This window comes from Salmo salar, chromosome 03 (genome assembly GCF_965601325.2).
Source record: "Salmo salar chromosome 03, fSalSal1, whole genome shotgun sequence".
Taxonomy (NCBI): domain Eukaryota; kingdom Metazoa; phylum Chordata; class Actinopteri; order Salmoniformes; family Salmonidae; genus Salmo; species Salmo salar.
The window spans coordinates 72,954,779-72,977,192 of NC_138293.1; the positions used below are offsets into that span (position 1 = coordinate 72,954,779).

A 22,414-nucleotide genomic window follows, 5' to 3' on the forward strand; every position below is an offset into this window, starting at 1 on the left:
CATGAGCACGACTGAAGGCTTTGCGTGGAATCAGAGATGGGCAGGAGCGGGGCGGGGCGGGGAGAAACAGCTGTCTGTAACCTTAGCAGGCCACTGGAATCCTCCACTTCTAAGGCAAGGACTCATATGAAAGAACAACAATAACATGCCATTATGAGATGTAACATTTTGCAGTGACCTGCGTTTCCAGGGGGAAATTTGAAAGAAAAGCAATTTCACATTAAACTATCTGACACAGAGCAGGTCATGGAATGGTGGTGAGGAGGAGGGAGACGGAGAAGGGGGAGAGGAGAGGAGGGGTGGGGGGCACTGAGCCCCCGTAACAGCCATTGGCCAACTAGAGCGAGACACACATTCCCTCTGCCGAGTTAAAAGGGCTGGAGTGGATGAAATTTCAAAGCCTCCCCTGCAGACAAACACTCCGCTTTGCACACATCAGTGCTGAGATGTTCAAATATTCCACTCCACAGTTGCAGCCTGGTTCTCTTCCCTGTACCGCCGCCGTATCAGACATGGAAGCACTGTGATTAATGAGACAGGAAAAATACCTCTCTCTTTTCTCCCATTGTGTTTTTATAAATTCAATGAAGCTAAAACTGCACTTAATTAAAAATGTGTCTCAGCGTCTTATTTCTCGGCAGCAGGCAATATAGGAAAATGAAAGGCAATTGGAGATAAGAGAGGATGGATTTACATGTGTGGGACCTTTGTCCCCTCCCACCTGTTATGACCAACAACGTAAAGTTTTGCAGCTGGGGTTGATTAGCCAGCTAGAAGATAGCATACATCATAGGAAACCTTTTAGAAACTGAACACATAGCTAGCTACACTTCTCTGCATGCACAAGAACACAGTCATCTGAGCGTCATGGTGCAATGCTACTTCATGTCAATCTTCTCTTCCTCTCATTTAGAATCGTTTGTTATGAATATACTGGACGTGTAGGAACACTGTAAATACTCTAGAAAGAACATTGCATTGACATATTGATACATGATTGTGATTTTGTAACTGCTTTGTAATTTCATGGAGTTGATCCGTTGGCAACTGATGAGCAATTCCTATGTCATTTGTGCAATAGTTAACATTGCTCAATATAATATCTTAAAACAAGGTATAATCAAATTCATGACCTTGGTCTGAGTGTGATTCATATGGGGAAGCCTCCAAAGTAGTGGGTCGGTTTTCTTACGTTCCATAGTTGCCTAGTTGTGAGACGTCAGAACAGAAGACTGGCTGGATCAGTAGGGATGGATCATGTGACATGATGACACACCTTACAGATATATATTATCTTCCTGTACACAGCTCTCTAACATCTGGCCTGCTGGTGTCAGATTCCTCCATCCACTAGCAGCATTATAGTATTATCACCCCCGCTCTCTCTGCCCTCTCTCTGCTAGCTAGCTATTACTACTACTACATGACTCTTGGAACGCCTTGGAGATCTGTGTCACAATCACTGAGTAATTACAGTGACTAATGTAAGGACCATTCTCGTGTCTAACCTCAGACATTCCATCAAGATCTGACTGGGAGGAAATGAATTGGCAGTGTAATAGATGTTACGTTCGGTTTGAACCCTGACAAACATATACTCTTTAGAACCAAGCTTCCTTTTCCCACAATTCCCTGGTGGGGGATGGTTTGCCAGCTCAGAAACAGAGAGTAGAGCTCAGGTTCTTTGCCCTTGTCATTGCATCTGCACTGACCTCTAAAAAAAAAGGACAACAAAGATCATATCACGAAACCAATACTAGCACCGACGGCCTTAGCACAAATTGATTTAGCCACCCAGAACTCACTCCCATCTCAATGAGGTGGCAGGATGCTCTCAGCATAAATCACTGTCACACAAACACCCTCTAGTGAAATGGGATTTTTATCTTTAGGATATTTTTTGGTTCAGTATGTCCCGGTTGGTGTCTAGCTCTGTGATAAGTGGTGGTGAGTGATGTGAAATAAACGGTTAGCGCATTACGCTAATATTGAGCTCTCACCGCATATAGGTGCTATCACATGGAGAGGGTGACACAGCTGTGGTCCCCTGTATTTCAGGAGGTAGTGCAGGGCCCTGTGTTATATGGCTCATAGATCACTAATGTGTGGGTGAGAGTTGTCTCCGGCTGCCGGCTTGGCGGGGATGAAGCACAGATATTTTATGGCACAACCGTCAGACGTAAGCATGAGACCGAGGCTACAATGAGGAGAAGACGACTAAAAATAGAAGATAAGCTTTTCCGAGGGGCCCCGGAGACAATAGTTTCATACTTTCCGTTGTGTACATTGGGATCAAGAACCAGTACAAAGCGTCTAACCGGAGCTATAAAGCACAAGACCCAGATAAACGAAGCAAAGAAAACCAGGCTATCCCAGAAGCACCCTCTATAAAGCATAGAATGACATGATAAATGCTCCAGTGTTTTAAATACACCAGGGTAGTCTGTTCTATCCTCCTTACAACTGACAACCTCTGTTGCTCACTTAATTACAGCCAAGCGCAACACACTACTGTATCAATTATCATGTGGCTATTTTTATCACAGTTTCACTCAGAACTTTTTACCTTCTTTTTATTGCTATTCTGCTCAGATCTTGTGGCTGAATTCCATTCCACACACAGAGCTGTACAAACATAAGGGGTTTAAGGATTCAGATTGGTGGAGGGGAACCTAATCTTCTGTAATTGGCGGAATGGTTCTCATTTTTATCGACTCACTTTAGAAAGCGGCGCTCGTCGACAGCCTGCTATCGTTCTAGGGATTTGAGGTGACTATTCATTTTCATAAGGGCCAGAAAAGGAAGGTCTGTCTGGATGTGAGCGCACGTGTTAGACCTGATCATCATTAATCAGACCAATACTACATCACTGAGCACCAGCCAGGTCACGGAAATGGACAAATAACACAAGAACGCACAAACCTCTTTCATACATCACATTTGCAAAACCCACTGTTTAGCATGGTGAGATAATCCATTCTGGGGTTCATCATGGTAATGGTAAAAAAAATGTAATGCTCTGCCAGCCAATAGCATCCTCTGCCTCACCAGATGCCTAGCTTCTGGATTTTGTTTAATTGCCATCTTCAGATCAATCTATATCCAAATGTCAACTGAATCTACAACAGAATTTTCCCTGCATTTTGTCAGCTGAATATCCAGTATATTTCCTTACATTAGAAAACAGAGGTTTTCTATGAGTCCTTATTTAATGGACTTGTAGTGAACTACACTAAGGCCTATTGTTATCCAGGCCTGAGAGAAAGGTGTTGTTGTGCTGACATACATCAGTCTACATGGCCAACTCTGTGTCCACCCCTGCTGACCTGTGTACCCATTAGCCTTGACATAGTGATGGGGCATGGTACTGTCTATATCAGCCCCACACTGAGAACACCCACTCTTCATCTGGTCCACATACACACAGCACGCATCACACACACACACGGGACAGCAGGTGGGTATGGACACTAGCATACTGATCTCTACTACACATTTGTGATACAAATACACTTCACACGTTTGGTGAACGCATAAACTGTACACAAACACGTGCATACATAGTCCCACATGTAGGACTACTGTGTACACACGTATGCAAATGAACATGGATATTCATGCACTCCCATGTGGCCACGCATGTACAAATAAACACAGCTACAAGCAGACTGAAAATACACACACATATGTTGGTGGCAACTTAATTGGGGAGGATGGTCTCGTGGTAATGGCTGGAGCGGAATTAATGGAATGGTATCAAATACATCAAACACATGGTTTCCAGGTGTATGATGCCATTCCATTTACTGCATTTCAGCCATTATTATGAGCCATCCTCTCCTCAGCAGCCTCCACTGGTTCACCCATAAATAAACACACACACACACACAATAAAAATACACTCACATATGATCACCCATAGAGAATACAGACTTGTTTGAACACACACACACACACACACACACACACACACACACACACACACACAAATATTATTCTTAAATCTCTGTTTATCTTACACATGTCCACTGTTCAAATGACAACAGTGGACCCCTCTCGGTAGTGGTAACAGGAACACAGTAGGAAACAGAAAAGCCTCAATATCAAAACAGAAGAGTCAGTCAATATGGAAAGTGAGAAGTTAAGGTAAAAGAGAGACCCTGGTGATCAGTGTGCTGACCCGCTCCACGCTAACTGTCGTCAACAACATCCCAACCATTCACACACAGAACCGTCTACCACATCAAGACCCGCCCCCTCCTCTTCCCCCTCAGCCATTCCACCATCCTCAGAGAAACCCCTACACAGCACTAGCTACTTCTCTCACAGCACTATTTATCCTCTCTCTTCCCTCCTTCTCTCCCTCTCTCTGTCTCTCCTCCTTTCTCTCTGTCGCAGCCGCCACGTTCTCAGTGCGCCGCGGTCGAGAACATAAAAGGGTTGAGAATAAAAGACAAACCGACGTTGGGAAAGATGGAGATGGAAAATTAGCATAAGAATACTCACAGTGGGTTGGGGCTGGAGCGTGGCGGTGGTCCTCTCTCTGTCAGATACAACCTGCACACAAGATTGAGAAAAAAAGAAAACTAGGCTGTGAAAGCGGCAAAGAGAGAGGAGGAGAAAAGAGGAAGGAGGGGGGGCACATCATCCAACGCACGCGCCACACAAGACATAAAGAAATAAAGAATTCCTCGAGGAAGTTAGAAAAAAAAACAGAGCGCAGAGGAGGAGAGAGGGAAAAAAAGAAGAGAGGGGGGCGTGAAGAGGTGGGCTGTCTTAGGGAAATATAAAAAGAGACAGACACATGCGGAGCGCTCCGGTGCGCGATCACATCTGACAGGTCTGAGCTGCAGTCCGCCTACCTCCTTATCGCCCTCACTTTTCCACAGCGCTGTGTGCTGTGCTCTCTACCCAGGCCACAGCCATGGACTGGTCCTCACGCTGATGTTACGGGAGATTCAGCACAGGGGAGCTATCGCACTCATCGCCATACGTTAGCATCACACACTGAGGATTGCACACGGATCACCCACCCAACTGCACCCCACGCACCTCAATTGTGAAAAAAGAGAAAGAGAGAGCGAGAATACAGCCTGCTTCAAATGAATGAGAGCATTCCCAGTGGCATTGAGGCAATTACAGAGGCTGGCGCTGTTTTCTGTTTACCCCTCACCCTTTCTCTCTCGCTCTCTCTCAGGCTGGTACAGTGTCTGTTTTCTCTCTCTTTCCGTCTCTCTGTGCTCCAGACATATGCCTCTATTAATGTAGCTTCTGTCACTTCAGCTGCTTGGTCAGATTACTCCGTCTCTGCTTCCCCTGTGTTCTACCCACATTGAGTGCCTACGCGTCCGCCCGCTTGCCTAGCGCCTGCCATCCTGCCCGCCTACCCACCTGCCTGCCTGCCCGCTACACATTTCAGTTGGCCAAACACTTCCCTGAGTCTCCAGCCCACCTTGAGACAGACCTCACCAGACCCCACTGCTGCCACACCTTCCTGTCTGATTCTAGGAGGGAGGAACAACTCACAGTTATCATAATCCCTCCAGATTTATCACACCTCACCTGGTGTGACAGAGGTTTATTAAGAGGCTAGTTGGTAGTGGAACACCACAACTTAATATTAGCACACAGACAGACACACACACACACACAGCATCCCCACCTCCCTCATCTACCAACCTCCACACTTTATCTCCCCTCAATTAACATCTTTAGCGTGAGCTGCTATTATCTTAACCACACAGAGCGCTGATGTTCCTGGGAGGAGGAGAGGAGGGGGGAGGAGAGAGGACAGGACACTATTAGTAGAGCAGCAGAGAGGACGGTGGTGGTGGTGGTGGTGGGGGGTGGGGGGGGGGGGGGGGGGGCTGTGGACAGAGGGCTCTGAGCTGCTGCTGCTGGAATACACAGGGCTAATTAAAGCCATATTCAAACATGACTAACTGCTACCCAAGGTGCACGCTAACAAACATCTACACAAACAACCTTGTTACAGCATAAACATGTAGGCTAGCCCCGAGCATTGTCTTTCTTTGTGAGGATTAATCGTAGAGAGACAGGCATGTTCAAGTGAAAGTCATGACAACAAAATAATCTAAATCTCTTCTGACTGCTCACTGGTGTTTGATCATGTTTATTTTCTCATACCTCTCATATGTATTGCTACGCTATCAAATCATTCAACATGAATGGCACTATAAAAAACAATAGACTTGCCAGCCAGCTGCTGTAGAATTCCTATAAATTCAAAGGCCCTTGTAAAATGCAGTCCTTTGAAGCACGGGGTAAAATTGCCAAGTACCGGATGTGCTTTAGGCTTACCTCACCGCCCTACAGCTCGTTTCCTTGTCTTAATGTCTTGTATACTCTATTCTATCCGTTTGCCTGCCCTCGCCCGCCTCCATTCCGCCCTAAGACACCATCAAAGTGCCCATTAAGCCATCAAAGTGCTCACTTTGTCCTTGCTTCTCTCTGTGACAACCACAAAGTGGGTGACGTGGTCCCAGAGCACCTATAACGATAGAGGTGGGGTGGACGTCTGGCTGTTGTGGCCGGTGGCTCCAACCCTTGGCCCAGACCAGACCATTAGGAGTATTCTATTACTGTTGGGTTAACCTGTCACGCTTGGCCGTGGCTCTCTCTTTATGGTCTGACTGCTCTGAAAGGGCAGGGGATAAAACTCTATCAGTGGGACAAACGATCCCACGCTCCTTCATTTATCACACGCCCAGGGATCCCCCATGGCGGGCAGCGGCGGCGGTGGCCAGGGCCAGAGTCTGCGGGGGTATCCTTCACTCTGGTTACCATGGGGACCCCCCAGGGCCTACGCAGTGCTGGGCTGGGAGGACAGAGGCGGACAGACTGGCCCCATTCCACACAAAGACTTCCATTCTTAATCACAGGATGACTCAGGTAATAGCAGCCTGCAAACCACGTAGCAGGGACAGAGCTGCCAGCTAACACACTGGCCAGCACAGGTGGTTTAGTTTGCAGCACACGCACGCACACACACACACACACACACACACAGCTCAGAGTAGTGATTAAGAAATGAGACTAGTGATCAGTAGGTTACAGAGGTCAAACGTTCATGGGGTCACATAGCTAGCGCCCCTTCAGGAAGGTACTTAGCCTCAATTGTTTTGGGTATACACTGAGCTGGGAGAGTGGATAAAATGTCAAACTCAACTTCACCCTATAGAAAGGTTCAAAGCAAAGACGTGACAGTGAACGCTTTGGTTATTTACAAATTCATACCATAATGACACAGGCCCTGTTCAATCTGCACACATCCCCCTTCAACAAACACAACTCTCCTCCTTTTTTCACCGGATCTATCAAGGGAGGGCGACAATTAAATGACTTTAATTTGATTAGGAGATAATGTGTCCCACTTAATGGAAAGGACAGACTTCACAACACACCCAGATTAGTTTGGTGGATGCCTGCTTATAAACGAAGACAGGCCCTCCTTTCATCAATTAAGTCTGATGTTCAGATGCAGTTTAATGGTTGGAGGGAAGGGATGAGGAGGGGTGTGTTCTCGTCAGAAATTAGGGAGTCTGGAAATATGGGGTCAGGAGAGGTATAAGCACGCATGGCTTAAGATTTGGTATTAGCATGACACAATCAATGTAAGTCATTACTAGCCATCCATGAAAGGTAAAGTGGTTGTGAGCTACATAGTAGAGGGCAGATGGCCTGTTGTCTCAACATTACAGACCATGTATTGCCTTGCTTTCCTTTGTGTATTGCTATTCAATACTGCATCTCAATTTACAGACAGTGTCTGGTTTCATTGTAAAGATGATGTAACGTTAACTCACTGATAATGTTTTACCATTTACTATGTCTGATAGGCTATACTCTACAGCCGAACTCTGTAGCCCCTAAATACTTCAGTACAACAGCTGGTAGACAGACATTTATTGTGAATAACCTACATATTGATCTCCATATTACAATGAAGTGTTTTCAGTAGTTTGTGTAAACCTTACCCAGGCTGCCTTACCCAGGCTGCCTTACCCAGGCTGCCTTACCCAGGCTGCCTTACCCAGGCTGCCTTACCCAGGCTGCCACCCTCTAACGCTGGTGTACGTCAAGAACAAGCATTATATAGGCCTACTTACTACAAATTGTTTGGCGCATTCATATTTTCCCCATACAGGCCTACTTAGTCATTAATTTCTCCAAAAATGATATATTGTTGTTCTTTTGCTAGTATAATGTGTATTTACTGTGCACAAATAAAAATACAATCACATGTTTGACCCGTCTCTCTGTGATCGGCTATAACTTCAGAACACATGTTTGACCCGTCTCTCTGTGATCGGCTATAACTTCAGAACACATGTTTGACCCGTCTCTCTGTGATCGGCTATAACTTCAGAACACATGTTTGACCCGTCTCTCTGTGATCGGCTATAACTTCAGAACACATGTTTGACCCGTCTCTCTGTGATCGGCTATAACTTCAGAACACATGTTTGACCCGTCTCTCTGTGATCGGCTATAACTTCAGAACACATGTTTGACCCGTCTCTCTGTGATCGGCTATAACTTCAGAACACATGTTTGACCCGTCTCTCTGTGATCGGCTATAACTTCAGAACACATGTTTGACCCGTCTCTCTGTGATCGGCTATAACTTCAGAACACATGTTTGACCCGTCTCTCTGTGATCGGCTATAACTTCAGAACACATGTTTGACCCGTCTCTCTGTGATCGGCTATAACTTCAGAACAAAGTTGACTGCAAATACAAAGTTGCCAATGTCTTGGTAACTGATACAAACAAGAGACGTTTAAAAATATGCTTCAAATAAAAAACACAAACAGTAGGCAATAGGCCTATTTCAATCATATTGAAATACATGACATTTTACATTGTATTTTCTTTTAACAGAAGCTTATCCAGAGTGACTTACAGTTCTTTCGATCCTATCAGTATCGACACATGCTCCAACGACAGGGCTTAGCGACCGTTCTTACTGTACATCTTCGGCCGTTGTAGGAAAGATGCATAGTTAAAACACTCGTAAGCCTAAGTTCCATCGCTATCAGGAAAGCGGGCCCTGGTTGGTACTCCAACATGCTATAGTTGGTTTGGCAGTGTAGGCCTAGTTGAGGCTGTGTATTTTGGAAATATCTTTGTAGATCCATGTAAATACTCATCAGACTGTATCTTTCCTGTACCACCTTTTCACTGGGAATTCATTTGACACCTGCTACTTACTGCACTTAAAGATGGAATCAGTATTTGGAGAAACAGTGCTGCTGTCCGGCCCAACGCCTTTGTTATTGTTTTTGTTTTGATGAAAAGGAGAGGAGAATCTGGCAGTGTGGTAAAAGAAAATCCAGTACATATTCTGCTGTTCTTTCACGCATGCAATGATGTCCGAGAAAAGAAAACAGTGTTCGTTGTTTGCAGCAACTTCTTTGTTTTTGTAATATCCAAACAGACATGTTTGTTTCACCAGTTAAGGCTTTCAGGTTTAAGGCTGCTTTAACATCTGGTTCCTACGGCAACTAACTCTGCTCTAACATCTGGTTCCTACGGCAACTAACTCTGTAGCGCCTAAAATACTTCAATAAAACAGCTGTTATACAGAAATACGTTGCGAAGAACTTAAATTTTGATCTACATATTTCACAAGTGTTTTCAATAGTTTCTGTGGGCCCAGCCCAGACTGACACCCTCTATCGTTGGCATCTGCACTCTGACAATCTGCCTGTGGACTCCCGCTGTCCATCCCAGTACGACACTTTTTGAGCTTCCAGCGAAAACAGGATACTTGAAAGATGAGGACATTTGGAGCAAGTCCTTGAGTTTGGGGTCATTGCTTGGAGTGTGTACGGCGCTCTGTCATTCACGGCACGCCACACACTCCCAAGCGCTCCATTTGCGGTGGCCCGTTCCCCGCTGTGTGAAGAAAGAAGGGTATAATCTCCCAGCAGTATTCTGGGGGTGAATCTAGCGGCTTTGTCTGCGCATACCAATGGAAAACTCTCTCTTTAACTCTCTCTCTCTCTCTCTCTCTCTCTTTAACTCTCTCTCTCTCTCTTTAACTCTCTCTCTCTCTCTCTCTCTCTTTAACCTCTCTCTCTCTCTCTCTCTTTAACTCTCTCTCTCTCTCTCTTTAACTCTCTCTCTCTCTCTCTCTTTAACTCTCTCTCTCTCTCTCTCTCTCTTTAACTCTCTCTCTCTCTCTTTAACTCTCTCTCTCTCTCTCTCTTTAACTCTCTCTCTCTCTCTCTCTTTAACTCTCTCTCTCTCTCTTTAACTCACTCTCTCTCTTTAACTCACTCTCTCTCTCTTTAACTCTCTCTCTCTCTCTCTCTCTCTTTAACTCTCTCTCTCTCTCTCTCTTTAACTCTCTCTCTCTCTCTTTAACTCTCTCTCTCTTTAACTCACTCTCTCTCTCTTTAACTCTCTCTCTCTTTAACTCACTCTCTCTCTCTTTAACTCTCTCTCTCTTTAACTCACTCTCTCTCTCTTTAACTCACTCTCTCTCTCTTTAACTCACTCTCTCTCTCTCACTCTCTCTTTAACTTTAACTCTCTCTCTCTCTCTCTCTCTCTCTCTTCTCTCTCTCTCTCTCTCTCTCTCTCTCTCTCTCTTTAACTCTCCTCTCTCTCTCTTTAACTCACTCTCTCTCTCTTTAACTCTCTCTCTCTCTCTCTCTTTAACTCTCTCTCTCTCTCTCTCTTTAACTCTCTCTCTCTCTCTTTAACTCTCTCTCTCTTTAACTCACTCTCTCTCTCTTTAACTCTCTCTCTCTTTAACTCACTCTCTCTCTCTTTAACTCTCTCTCTCTTTAACTCACTCTCTCTCTCTTTAACTCACTCTCTCTCTCTTTAACTCACTCTCTCTCTCTCACTCTCTCTTTAACTTTAACTCTCTCTCTCTCTCTCTCTCTCTCTCTCTCTCTCTCTCTCCTCTCTCTCTCTCTCTCTCTCTCTCTCTCTCTCTCTCTCTCTCTCTCTCTCTCTCTCTCTCTCTCTCCTCTCTCTCTCTCTCTCTCTCTCTCTCTCTCTCTCTCTCTCTCTGGTGATAAATGAAAAGATGCAACTGATGTTGCCGGGGTCTGGGATACGTACACATCCTCCATCAGTAGAGCCATCACTATGACTACTAGACCTACTACTACTGCTACCACCTCCAGTACAATTACACTGGGCCAGATTCAATCAAACCTATGCCACAACAATGTTAATGCAGTCTTTGTTGATACACCTGCTGCCAACGCACACAGGAAAACCACAAGTGTATACGACTACCTGTGAGAAAGGTCTACCAGCTATTTCCACTGTACCTCAAACCATACTACAATTTATTTGACGAGAGGAAAATAAAAAAAAATCTATGGGACTGGAAATATATTGCAGATATATTTAGTTGAGCCTACCGTCTCATGAAATTAACAAGAATAAAAGAAGCAATCCTCCTGAGACTATAAGCATCTACATCCTGTTCAGATCTTATGTAGACTTCCATCTCACTCAACATGGCTCCCGGTGTCTGTGTTTATTAGGGTGTCTATACATACTGAAGATGCAGCATATCAAACAGCAGTCCCAGTATGGGAGAACTTAATGAAGCCACTAGAGAGGGGCATGTGGGTGATGTGGTGTGAGGCGCTCTAGCGCTGGGTCTCTGGGTCAGGTGACTTCCCTCCTAGCTATAGATGTATGTATGCGCCACTCATTTGTATGTGCACTACGGCGGCTCCTGGCTCTCTCTCTCCCTGCTGATTATCATGTCAGCGGTGGAGGGCAGGCGGGCGAGCGGGCCGGCCCAGTTGGAGCCCAGGGTGTGAGCCAGCCAAGCTGAGGGGAGGGGCCTGAGGTGCTCAGGGGAGATGAGGAGATTCAGAGGGTCTCTGTTCTCTCACTGGGGGATCCCCCACATTTAGCGCCTCATGTAGATCACTGCTGGTACCATCATAGCCCTCCGGGCCCCAGGAATTAATGTAGCAAGCAATGGCAGCAGTGATTTATTAAAATAACACACTGATGAGAGAGGAGGCTGCTGCTTTCTCTACCTCCCCAGCTCTCCCCAATATGTTCTGGAGACAGGAACTACACCGTGCCATAATATGGGGAGAGAGGCTTCTGGAAAACAAGGAGGGAGGAAGTGGGGAGGAAGCGAGCGCTGCACAAATTGTGGCGGCAGTCCTCACTGTCATTGCTTATTTATTTACCTTCTTTCCATTCGAGTCAGGCCTTGTATTAAAATGATCCCTCCTGCCGCGTTTTGCCTTGTTGAACAAGCGCAAAGCCCCGTTAAGTGTCTGTGAAAGGCCTGTGATTGTGTTTGCGGTGCCCCGGGTGTGCCGTGGTCAGCCGCTCCTCCCTATCTCCCCCGGACAGACGGGATTAGAGACAGGGGCTGAATGACCCTCTAGGGGAGAACAGGCAGGGTCCGGGAATCACGTCTGCCATACCACACGTGCACGCGCACACATGCGTACCCCCTCCCCCCCATTTATACACAGGTCTACCTCATCTCACCTGAAACTACTCGAGATTGCACAGTATTTTAGGATCAGCTTCTCTACACACCCTCCACTGTGCCTCAGACACAATGGAGTCTTGAGGAGGAATATTGGCCTGTGTGCCTCTTCACTGTCTGTTTATTTGTAGAATAAATAAGGAGTTGATCAGATTCCTTGCTAGCTGTAGTAAGACACTCCCTGTGAGCTCAATGCAGGAGGTGTTGTGGTCTACGGGTTGGCAAGCAGTTCACATCCCCATCTCTGTCAGCCCCATCAGATACAACACACCCTCACATCCCCATGTCTCTGTCAGCCCCATCAGATACAACACACCCTCACATCCCCATGTCTCTGTCAGCCCCATCAGATACAACACACCCTCACATCCCCATGTCTCTGTTAGCCTCATTAGATACAACACACCCTCACATCCCCATGTCTCTGTCAGCCCCATCAGATACAACACACCCTCACATCCCCATGTCTCTGTCAGCCTCATCAGATACAACACACCCTCACATCCCCATGTCTCTGTCACAGTGGCGATTTTAGAATGTAAATCTTGGTGGGGCAAACTCCCCAACATTGTTTTAGATGCATGCCAGCAAAGCCACTACACAACACAACACTAAACAATCAATTAATTGCACTATAACAGTGACAAACGGTGCCCACAAACTGTTAGGGCCTACATAAAGCTGTCCCAACAGCAGAGCTTTCTTTTCAGCACCATGGAGTGAATCCTTACCACCGCTACACTTGGCTTTCAGCGGAGCCTTGTCTGGCAGCGAAACAGTTCATTCAGCCTCATTTACTGCCTTTTAAAAAAACATTGCTATTATGGCTGACTTGCTTAAAAAAATGTGGTTTCTACTGACAATTGAGATGTACAAACTATGGCATAAGGGAACGACGAGCAGATAAGAGGCAATCCGTAATTTTTATTAAGACATTAATGAGCGATCTAGGACGGACGTAGTCAATATAACTATTTGTTCATCACCTTTGAAATGTACAGCGACAGAATTCAGAACATGGGCCGTTCTTACAGTATTATCCCTGTACACCAAGTCAGAACCCATATCTACAGTATAATAATAGTGATATAAATTTGTTCAGGTACGCTCATTGTGCTTCCATGACTGTGACTACATGTCAAAACAGATGTTGTGGTAATAGGTTACATTTGAATGAAGAAGAATTTTGTATTTAAAAGCGGTCTGTAAAATGTATCAAGCCCTTGGTCCAAATCGGACCTCGATCCTCTCTCTACAGGCAAATATGCCTGGGAGCTCAAGTCAAAATAAAAGTGGCAGGCTTCAAATCAAATCAAGTCAACTCATGCCGATATGAGAAAGTGAAAAATAGAGATGGGAGGAAAAGGCTCGAACATTTCACATTTTCTCAGGGAAAGTTTCCTTGCCCCATTAGCTTGGAAGTGGTTATACAGCTAAATAATGCAGTAGATATTCCACAATATGAGCTTTGAAGGAAGGAGTCACAGATTCATTAAGAAAGAAAAGCTAACCCGTGGAAGAACTTAAAGGAGAACTCACAATAAAAAGATCAGAGTGACAATTCTGTATGTCCACAGCTCAATACCTTGACCTTTACCCACAACATTCCGTCCTTGGACGACTGACTTCAGTACACTGGCCAAGCGAGGCACTCTATTGCTGTTTGGCTCGAGTCAAACACATGAGCAGCTTATCACTCCCAAACAGTTGACCGGCGTTGAGACCTCATGTTTATTCATACTGGTTAGCCTGACCTGAGGAGCAGGAGGGTGGAAGGAGAGCCAAATCAACGGTTCTTCCTTTCAATATCATTTAACATCTCATACATACAATAACAGGTCTCTTCAGATGCACACTAGCAAAGCAGAACTCCTAACTCAAGGAGACAGAAACTAAGGAGAGATAGACAGAGATGAGAGAGAGTGAAACAGACAACTCTGCTCTCTCTCACTATAGGCTCTGCCTTCAGCTTGAACTTTGGTGGTGACGATAAAATTAAATAACTCTGGGTTACCATAGTGATAACAGTGGAACACATAACTAAGTAGCATGAGGGATAGGGAGCATCTCGGGGGGCCCTCCAGCTTTTATGTGTCAGCCGCAATTCTCCATCATCAAAGACTCTTCTCCACTCTCAGCACCAAGACAATTCTCCATCATCAAAGACTCTTCTCCACTCTCAGCACCAAGACAATTCTCCATCATCAAAGACTCTTCTCCACTCTCAGCACCAAGACAATTCTCCATCATCAAAGACTCTTCTCCACTCTCAGCACCAAGACAATTCTCCATCATCAAAGACTCTTATCCACTCTCAGCACCAAGACAGAAAGACATTGGTGGATCATTAGTTTCCAGTGAAGAAGCAAGTCATTTATCCATTTTTTTTAAAGCCAGCGAGAGAGAGAGAGCGAGAGAGAGAGAGAGAGGGAGAGAGAGAGAGAGAGAGAGAGAGAGAGAGAGAGAGAGAGAGAGAGAGTGAGCAATCTTCTTGGCAAGTCAATATCTTGGGGTGCTAACCTGTATCCCTTATGAGTACCTGAACAGGTACTATGCCAGCAGCCTGACGGGCGCCTAGCTCTGTGAAGTCGCAGTCCTTTGCAACACATCAATACGCTGAACTTTTCCTGCCGAGTACCTGTGCTCTCCAGCGTGACCCACGCCCCCTTTATCTATTCTGTTTAAAGATACAGGCACATGGAGGGAGCGGAGTGGCTTGATTACCTCCTGGGACACCTGCGATAGCTAGTTCCCCCTTTAAGTTTGCCAAGTGAGAAAGTCCTCAGAAGTTTGTTGACAGATCTCTCCCTGCGCTGGGACATCCATGGACGTGGTAACCTTGGAGATCCAGAGGACAAATGGGAGTTGGGAAAGATCAAGTACGGCGGTGGGTTTTGTTTATGAGGAAAACGTAATGGGACATGAAGCACAGGGAGATAAACCTGGTTAATGTAGAGGGTACAGGAAGTACACTGCTGTAGGACACTGCTAAGTCATGTATAGAATGTGTGGGTTTGATGTGAAAGGGATAAATAGGCAACAGTAGAACCAAAATAAAATCAGACATACACTACCGTTCAAAAGTTTGGGGTCACTTAGAAATGTCCTTGTTTTTGAAAGAAAAGCACATTTTTTGTCCATTAAAGTAACATCAAATTGATCAGAAATACAGTGTAGATATTGTTAATGTTGTAAATGACTATTGTAGCTGGAAATGGCAGATTTTTTATGGAATATCTACATAGGCGTACAGAGGCCCATTATCAGCAACCATCACTCCTGTGTTCCAATGGCACGTTATGTTAGCTAATTCAAGTTTATCATTTTAAAAGGCTAAATGATCATTAGAAAACCCTTTTGCAATTATGTTCGCACAGCTGAAAGCTGTTGTTCTGATTAAAGAAGCAATAAAACTGGCCTTCTTTAGACTAGTTGAGTATCTGGAGCATCAGCATTTGTGGGTTCGATTACAGGCTCAAAATGGCCAGAAACAAATAATTTTCTTTTGAAACTTATCAGTCTATTCTCAACTCATCCCAAACCAACTCAATTGGGTTGAGGTTGGGTGATTGTGGAGGCCAGGTCATCTGATGCAGCACTCCATCACTCTCCTTCTTGGTCAAATAGCCCTTACACAGCCTGGAGGTGTGTTGGGTCATTGTCCTGTTGAAAAACAAATGATAGTCCCACTTAGCGCAAACCAGATGGGATGACGTATCGCTGCAGAATGCTGTGGTAGCCATGCTGGTTAAGTGTACCTTGAATTCTAAACAAATCACTGACAGTGTCACAAGAAAAGCACCCCCACACCATCACACCTCCTCCTCCTTCATGCTTCATGGTGGGAACCATGCATGTGGAGATCTTCCGTTCACCTACTCTGCGTTTTACAAAGACACGGCAGTTGGAACCAAAAATCTCAAATTTGGACTCATCAGACCAAAGGACAGATTTCCACCGGTCTAATGTCCATTGCTCATGTTTCTTGGCCCAAGCAACTACCTTCTTATTGGTGTCCTTCAGTAGTGGTTTCTTTGCAGCAATTCGACCAGGAAGGCCTGATTCGTGTAGTCTTCTCTGAACAGTTGATATTGAGATGTGTCTGTTACTTGAACTCTTTGAAGCATTTATTTGGGCTGCAATTTCTGAGGCTGGTATCTCTAATGAACGTATCCTCTGCAGCAGAGGTAACTCTGGATCTTCCTTTCCTGTGGCGGTCCTCATGAGAGCCAGAGAGAGTTCTTGACATTTTCCAGATTGACTGACCTTCATGTCTTAAAGTAATAATGGACAGTCGTTTCTCTTTGCTTATTTGAGCTGTTCTTGCCATAATATGGACTTGATCTTTTACCAAATAGGGCTATCTTCTGTATACCACCTCTACCTTTTCACAACAGAACTGATTGGCTCAAACACACTAAGAAGGAAATAAATTCCACAAATTAACTTTTAACAAGGCACACCTGTAAATTGAAATGCATTCCAGGTGACTACCTCATGAAGCTGGTTGAGAAAATGCCAAGAGTGTGCAAACCTGTCATCAAGGCAAACGGTGTCTACTTTGCCTTGAAGAATCTCAAATATAAAATACATTTTGATTTGTTGAACACTTTTTTGGTTACTACATGATTCCATATGTGTTATTTAATAGTTTTGATGTCTTCACTATTATTCTACAACGTAGATAATAGTAAAAATAAAGAAAAATCCTTGAAATGAGTAGGTGTGTCCAAACCTTTGAGTGGTACTGTAGATAAACTTCATATTCAGGCATAAAGCAAGATGGCGCCGACAGAAAGGGCTGCCTCGCTTCTAGTCCTTTGGAAACTTTGCAGTATTTAGTTTTTTCTGTATTATTTCTTACATTGTTAGCTGAGAAAATCTTAAGTGTTATTATATACAGCCGGGAATAACTATTGGATATCTGAGCGACGTCAACTTACCAGCACTACGACCAGGAATACGACTTTCCCGAAGCGGATCCTTTGTCTGAGCATTTGAACTTATCCCAGAGGCCGACCCAAAACAACGCCGCCGGATCGCTAATGTTCAGTCCCTAGATAACAAGGTTAATGAAATTAGGGCAAGGGTTGCTTTCCAGAGAGACATCAGAGATTGTGACATCTGGATTCTCGGTGTGTCACGCCGACAGGAATAAACATCTCTCCAAGAAGAAGAAAAGCGGGGGTGTATGTTCATGACTAACGACTCATGGTGTAATTTTAACAACATACAGGAACTCAAGTTCTTTGGTTCACCTGACCTAGAATTCCTCTCAATCAAATGCCGACCGTATTATCTCCCAAGAGAATTCTCTTCCGTTATTGTCACAGCCGTGTATATCCTCCATCAAGTCGATGCCACGACAGCCCTCAAGGAACTTCACTGGGCTTTATGCAAACTGGAAACCAGATATCCTGAGGCTGCATTTAATGTTTTATTTTTTATTTCACCTTTATTTACCCAGGTAGGCCAGTTGAGAACAAGTTCTCATTTACAACTGCGACCTAGCCAAGATAAAGCAAAGCAATGTGACAATAAACAACAACACAGAGTTACATGTGGGATAAGCAAAAGTTCAGTCAATAACACAACAGAAAAATCTATATACAGTGTATGCAAATGGCATAAGGAGGAAAGGCAATAAAGAGGCCATAGTAGTGAAGTAATTACAATTTAGCAAATTAACACGAGTGATAGATGTGCAGATGATGATGTGCAAGTAGAAATACTGGTGTGCAAAAGAGCAAAAAAAAGTAAATAAAATCAATATGGGGATTACGTAGGTAGTTGGGTGGGCTATTTACAGATGGGCTGTGTACAGGTGCAGCGATCGGTAAGCTGCTCAGACAGCTGATGCTTAAAGTTAGTGAGGGAGTTATAAGTCTCCAACCTCAGCGATTTTTGCAATTCGTTCCAGTCATTGGCAGCAGAGAACTTGAAGGAAAGGCGGCCAAAGAGGTGTTGGCTTTGGGGATGACCAGTGAGATATACCTGCTGGAGCGCGTGCTATGGGTGGGTGTTGTTATGGTGACCAGTGAGCTGAGATAAGATGGAGCTTTACCTAGCCAAGACTTATAGATGACCTGGAGCCAGTGGGTCTGGCGATGAACATGTAGCGAGGGCCAGCTGACGAGAGCATACAGGTCGCAGTGGTGGGTAGTGTATGGGGCTTTGGTGACAAAACAGATGGCACTGTGATAGACTGCATCCAGTTTGCTGAGTAGAGTGTTGGAGGCTATTTTGTAAATGACATTGCCGAAGTCGAGGATCGGTAGGATAGTCAGTTTTACGAGGGTATGTTTGGCAGCGTGAGTGAAGGAGGCTTTGTTGCGATGTAGGAAGCCGATTCTAGATTTAATTTTGGATTGGAGATGCTTAATATGAGTCTGGAAGGAGAGTTTACAGTCTAGCCAGACACCTAGGTATTTGTAGTTGTCCACATATTCTAAGTCAGAACCATCCAGAGTAGTGATGCTAGTCGGGCGGGTGGGTGTGGGCAGGGATCGGTTGAAAAGCATGTATTTAGTTTTACTGCGTTTAAGAGCAGTTGGAGGCCACGGAACGAGTATTGTATGGCATTGAAGCTCGTTTGGAGATTTGTTAACACAGTGTCCAAAGAAGGGCCAGATGTATACAGAAGGATGTCGTCTGTGTAGACATGGATCAAGGAATCACCAGCAGCAAGAGCGACATCATTGATGTATACAGAGAAAAGAGTCGGCCCGAAAATTGAACCCTGTGATACCCCCATGGAGACTGCCAGAGGTCCGGACAACAGGCCCTCCGATTTGACACACTGAAATCTATCAGAGAAGTAGTTGGTGAACCAGGCGAGACAATCATTTGAGAAACCAAGGCTGTTGAGTCTGCCGATAAGAATACGGTGGTTGACAGACTCGAAAGCTTTGGCCAGGTCAATGAAGACGGCTGCACAGTACTGTCTTTTATCGATGGCGGTTATGATATCGTTTAGTACCTTGAGCGTGGCTGAGGTGTACCCGTGACCAGCTCGGATACCGGATTGCACAGCAGAGAAGGTACGGTGGGATTCGAAATGGTCAGTGATCTGTTTGTTAACTTGGCTTTCAAAGACTTTAGAAAGGCAGGGCAGGATGGATATAGGTCTGTAACAGTTTGGGTCTAGAGTGTCACCCCGTTTGAAGAGGAGGATAACCGCGGAAGCTTTCCAATCTTTAGGAATCTCTGAAGATACGAATGAGAGGTTTGACAGACTAGTAATAGGGGTTACAACAATGGCGGCGGATAATTTTAAAAAGAGAGGGTCCAGATTGTCTAGCCCAGCTGATTGGTACGGGTCCAGGTTTTGTAGCTCTTTCAGAACATCTGCTAAAATCTGCGGGGTTGCGTAGCTATCGGCTGTTGGAATAACCAGAAGAAAAGCAAGGCCAGCCGAATAGAAATGCTTATTTTAATTCGTGATTATCGTGGATTTATCGGTGGTGACAGTGTTTCCTAGCCTCAGTGCAGTGGGCAGCTGGGAGGAGGTGCTCTTATTCTCCATGGATTTTACAGTGTCCCAGAACTTTGGGGAGTTAGAGCTGTAGGGTGCAAATTTCTGTTTGAAAAAGCTAGCCTTTTCTTTCCTAACTGACTGTGTGTATTGGTTCCTGACTTCCCTGAAAAGTTGCATATCGCGGGGACTACTCGATGCTAGTGCAGTATGCCACAGGATGTTTTTGTGCTGGTAGAGGGCAGTCTGGTCTGGAGTGAACCAAGGGCTATATCTGTTCTTAGTTCTACATTTTTTGAAAGGGGCATGCTTATTTAAGATGGTGAGGAAATGACTATTTAAAGAATAACCAGGTATCCTCTACTGATGGGATGAGGTAAATATCCTTCCAGGAAATCCGGGCCAGGTCGATTAGAAAGGCCTGTTCGCAGAAGTGTTTTAGGGTAGTCGTTTGACCGCGGACCCATAACGGATGCAGGCAATGAGGCAGTGATCGCTGTGATCCTGATTGAAAACAGCAGAGGTGTATTTGGAGGGCAAGTTGGTCAGGATAATATCTATGAGGGTGCCCATGTTTACGGATTTAGGGTTGTACCTGGTGGGTTCCTTGATAATTTGTGTGAGATTGAGGGCATCTAGTTTAGATTGTAGGACGGCCGGGGTGTTAAGCATATCCCAGTTTAGGTCTCCTAACAGAATGAACTCTGAAGATAGATGGGGGGCAATCAATTCACATATGGTGTCCAGGGCACAGCTGGGAACTGAGGGGGGTCTATAACAAGCGGCAACAGTGAGAGACTTATTTTTGGAGAGATTCATTTATTAAATTAGAAGCTCGAACTGTTTGACATAGACCTGGAAAGTATGACAGAACATTGCAGGCTATCTCCTCAATAGATTGCAACTCCTCCCCCTTTGGCAGTTCTATCTTGACGGGAAATGTTGTAGTTAGGGATGGAAATGTCAGAATTGTTGGTGGCCTTGCTAAGCCAGAATTCAGACACGGCAAGGACATCAGGGTTGGCGGAGTGTGCTAAAGCAGTGAGTAAAACAAACTTAGGGAGGAGGCTTCTGATGTTAACGTGCATGAAACCAAGGCTTTTATGGTTGCAGAAGTCAACAAATGAGAGTGCCTGGGGGCACACAGGGCCTGGGTTAACCTCTACATCACCCGAGGAACAGAAGAGGAGTAGGATGAGGGTACGGCTAAAGACTATCAAAACTGGCTGTCTAGTGTGTTGGGGACAGAGAATAAAAAGAGCAGATTTCTGGGCATGGTAGGATAGATTCAGGGCATAATGTACAGACGGGTATGGTAGGGTGCGGGTACAGTGGAGGTAAACCTAGGGATTGAGTGACGATAAGAGAGGTTGGAGGCACTAGTTAATCTCTGGAGGCACTAGTTATGCTAGGTGAGGTCACTGCATGTGTGGGAGGTTGGAAAAAAGAGCTATCTGAGGCATGTTGAGTGTGACAGGGACGCAGTAAAATAAAACAATGATAACTACCCTAAACAACAGTATACAAGGCATATTGACATTTGAGAGAGACATAAAGCGAGGCATAAAGCAATCACAGGTGTTGATTGGGAGAGCTAGCTAAGACAACAACGGGTAAGACATCAGCAGCTAATCAGCTTAAGACAACAACAACAGGTAAAATGGCGATGAATGGGCAGAGAGGGTCAGTTAACTACACACAGGGCCTGAGTTCGAGGCTGGGGCCGACAGATAAACAAAATGGAGTACCGTGATTAATGAACAGTCCAGCAGGCATCAGCTATGTAGCCAAGTGATCATAGGGTCCAGTGAACAGCAATAGATGAAACAGAGAAGCCGTTAGGTAGTCGTTACTACGCTAGCAAGCGGGAGACACGGCGTTCATAAAGTTAGCAGGCCGGGACAAGCAGAAGCGTCTTCACCGACGTCCGGCAATGGCCGGTTGAGGGCACATCGGATGGAATTACGTCGGCAGACCAGTTGTGATGGATCGGCAGGGCTCCGTGTCGACAAAGGGTCCAGGCCAATTGGCAAAAGAGGTATTGTAGCTGGAGTAATTTTGTTTGTTAGCCGGGAGATGCACCTGGCTCGAGGCTAACTGGTGCTAGCTTCGGGACAAGGGTGTTAGCCACTATAGCCACTCGGTAACAGCTAGCTAGCTGCAATGATCCGATGCAAAGGTCCAGAGCTTACGGCAGGAATCCGGTGATGTAGTGGCTTCTAGTCGTGTTAGTGAAGAGTCCGGGAGGCATCAGCTGTGTAGCCAAGTGATCATAGGGTCCGCTGAGCAGGTCGGGAGATGGGCCTGGCTCAAGGCTAGCTTCGGGACTGGGCCACTCGGTAGCAACTAGCTAGCTGCGATGACCCGGAATAATGGTCCAGAGCTTACGGCAGGAATCCGGTGATGAGGTGGCTTCTAGTCGTGTT

At 45.3% G+C, this 22,414-nt stretch overlaps 1 protein-coding gene across 5 annotated transcripts in view; it reads right to left on the reverse strand.

Annotated features, from left to right (window-relative positions):
• The window catches only part of LOC123741697 (RNA binding protein fox-1 homolog 3), a 385,849-nt gene that overhangs the window by 236,791 nt on the left and 126,644 nt on the right, over nt 1–22,414 (reverse strand). For 4 of the 5 annotated variants that reach the window (XM_082971476.1, XM_082971477.1, XM_082971473.1 and 1 more), the window contains one exon: nt 4,507–4,557. The gene's annotated coding sequence lies outside the window, so the exon portion shown is untranslated. Of the gene's footprint in view, nt 1–4,506; nt 4,558–4,862; nt 5,105–22,414 lie in introns of those variants that run through there. The other variant, XM_082971474.1, reaches the window with a different exon arrangement.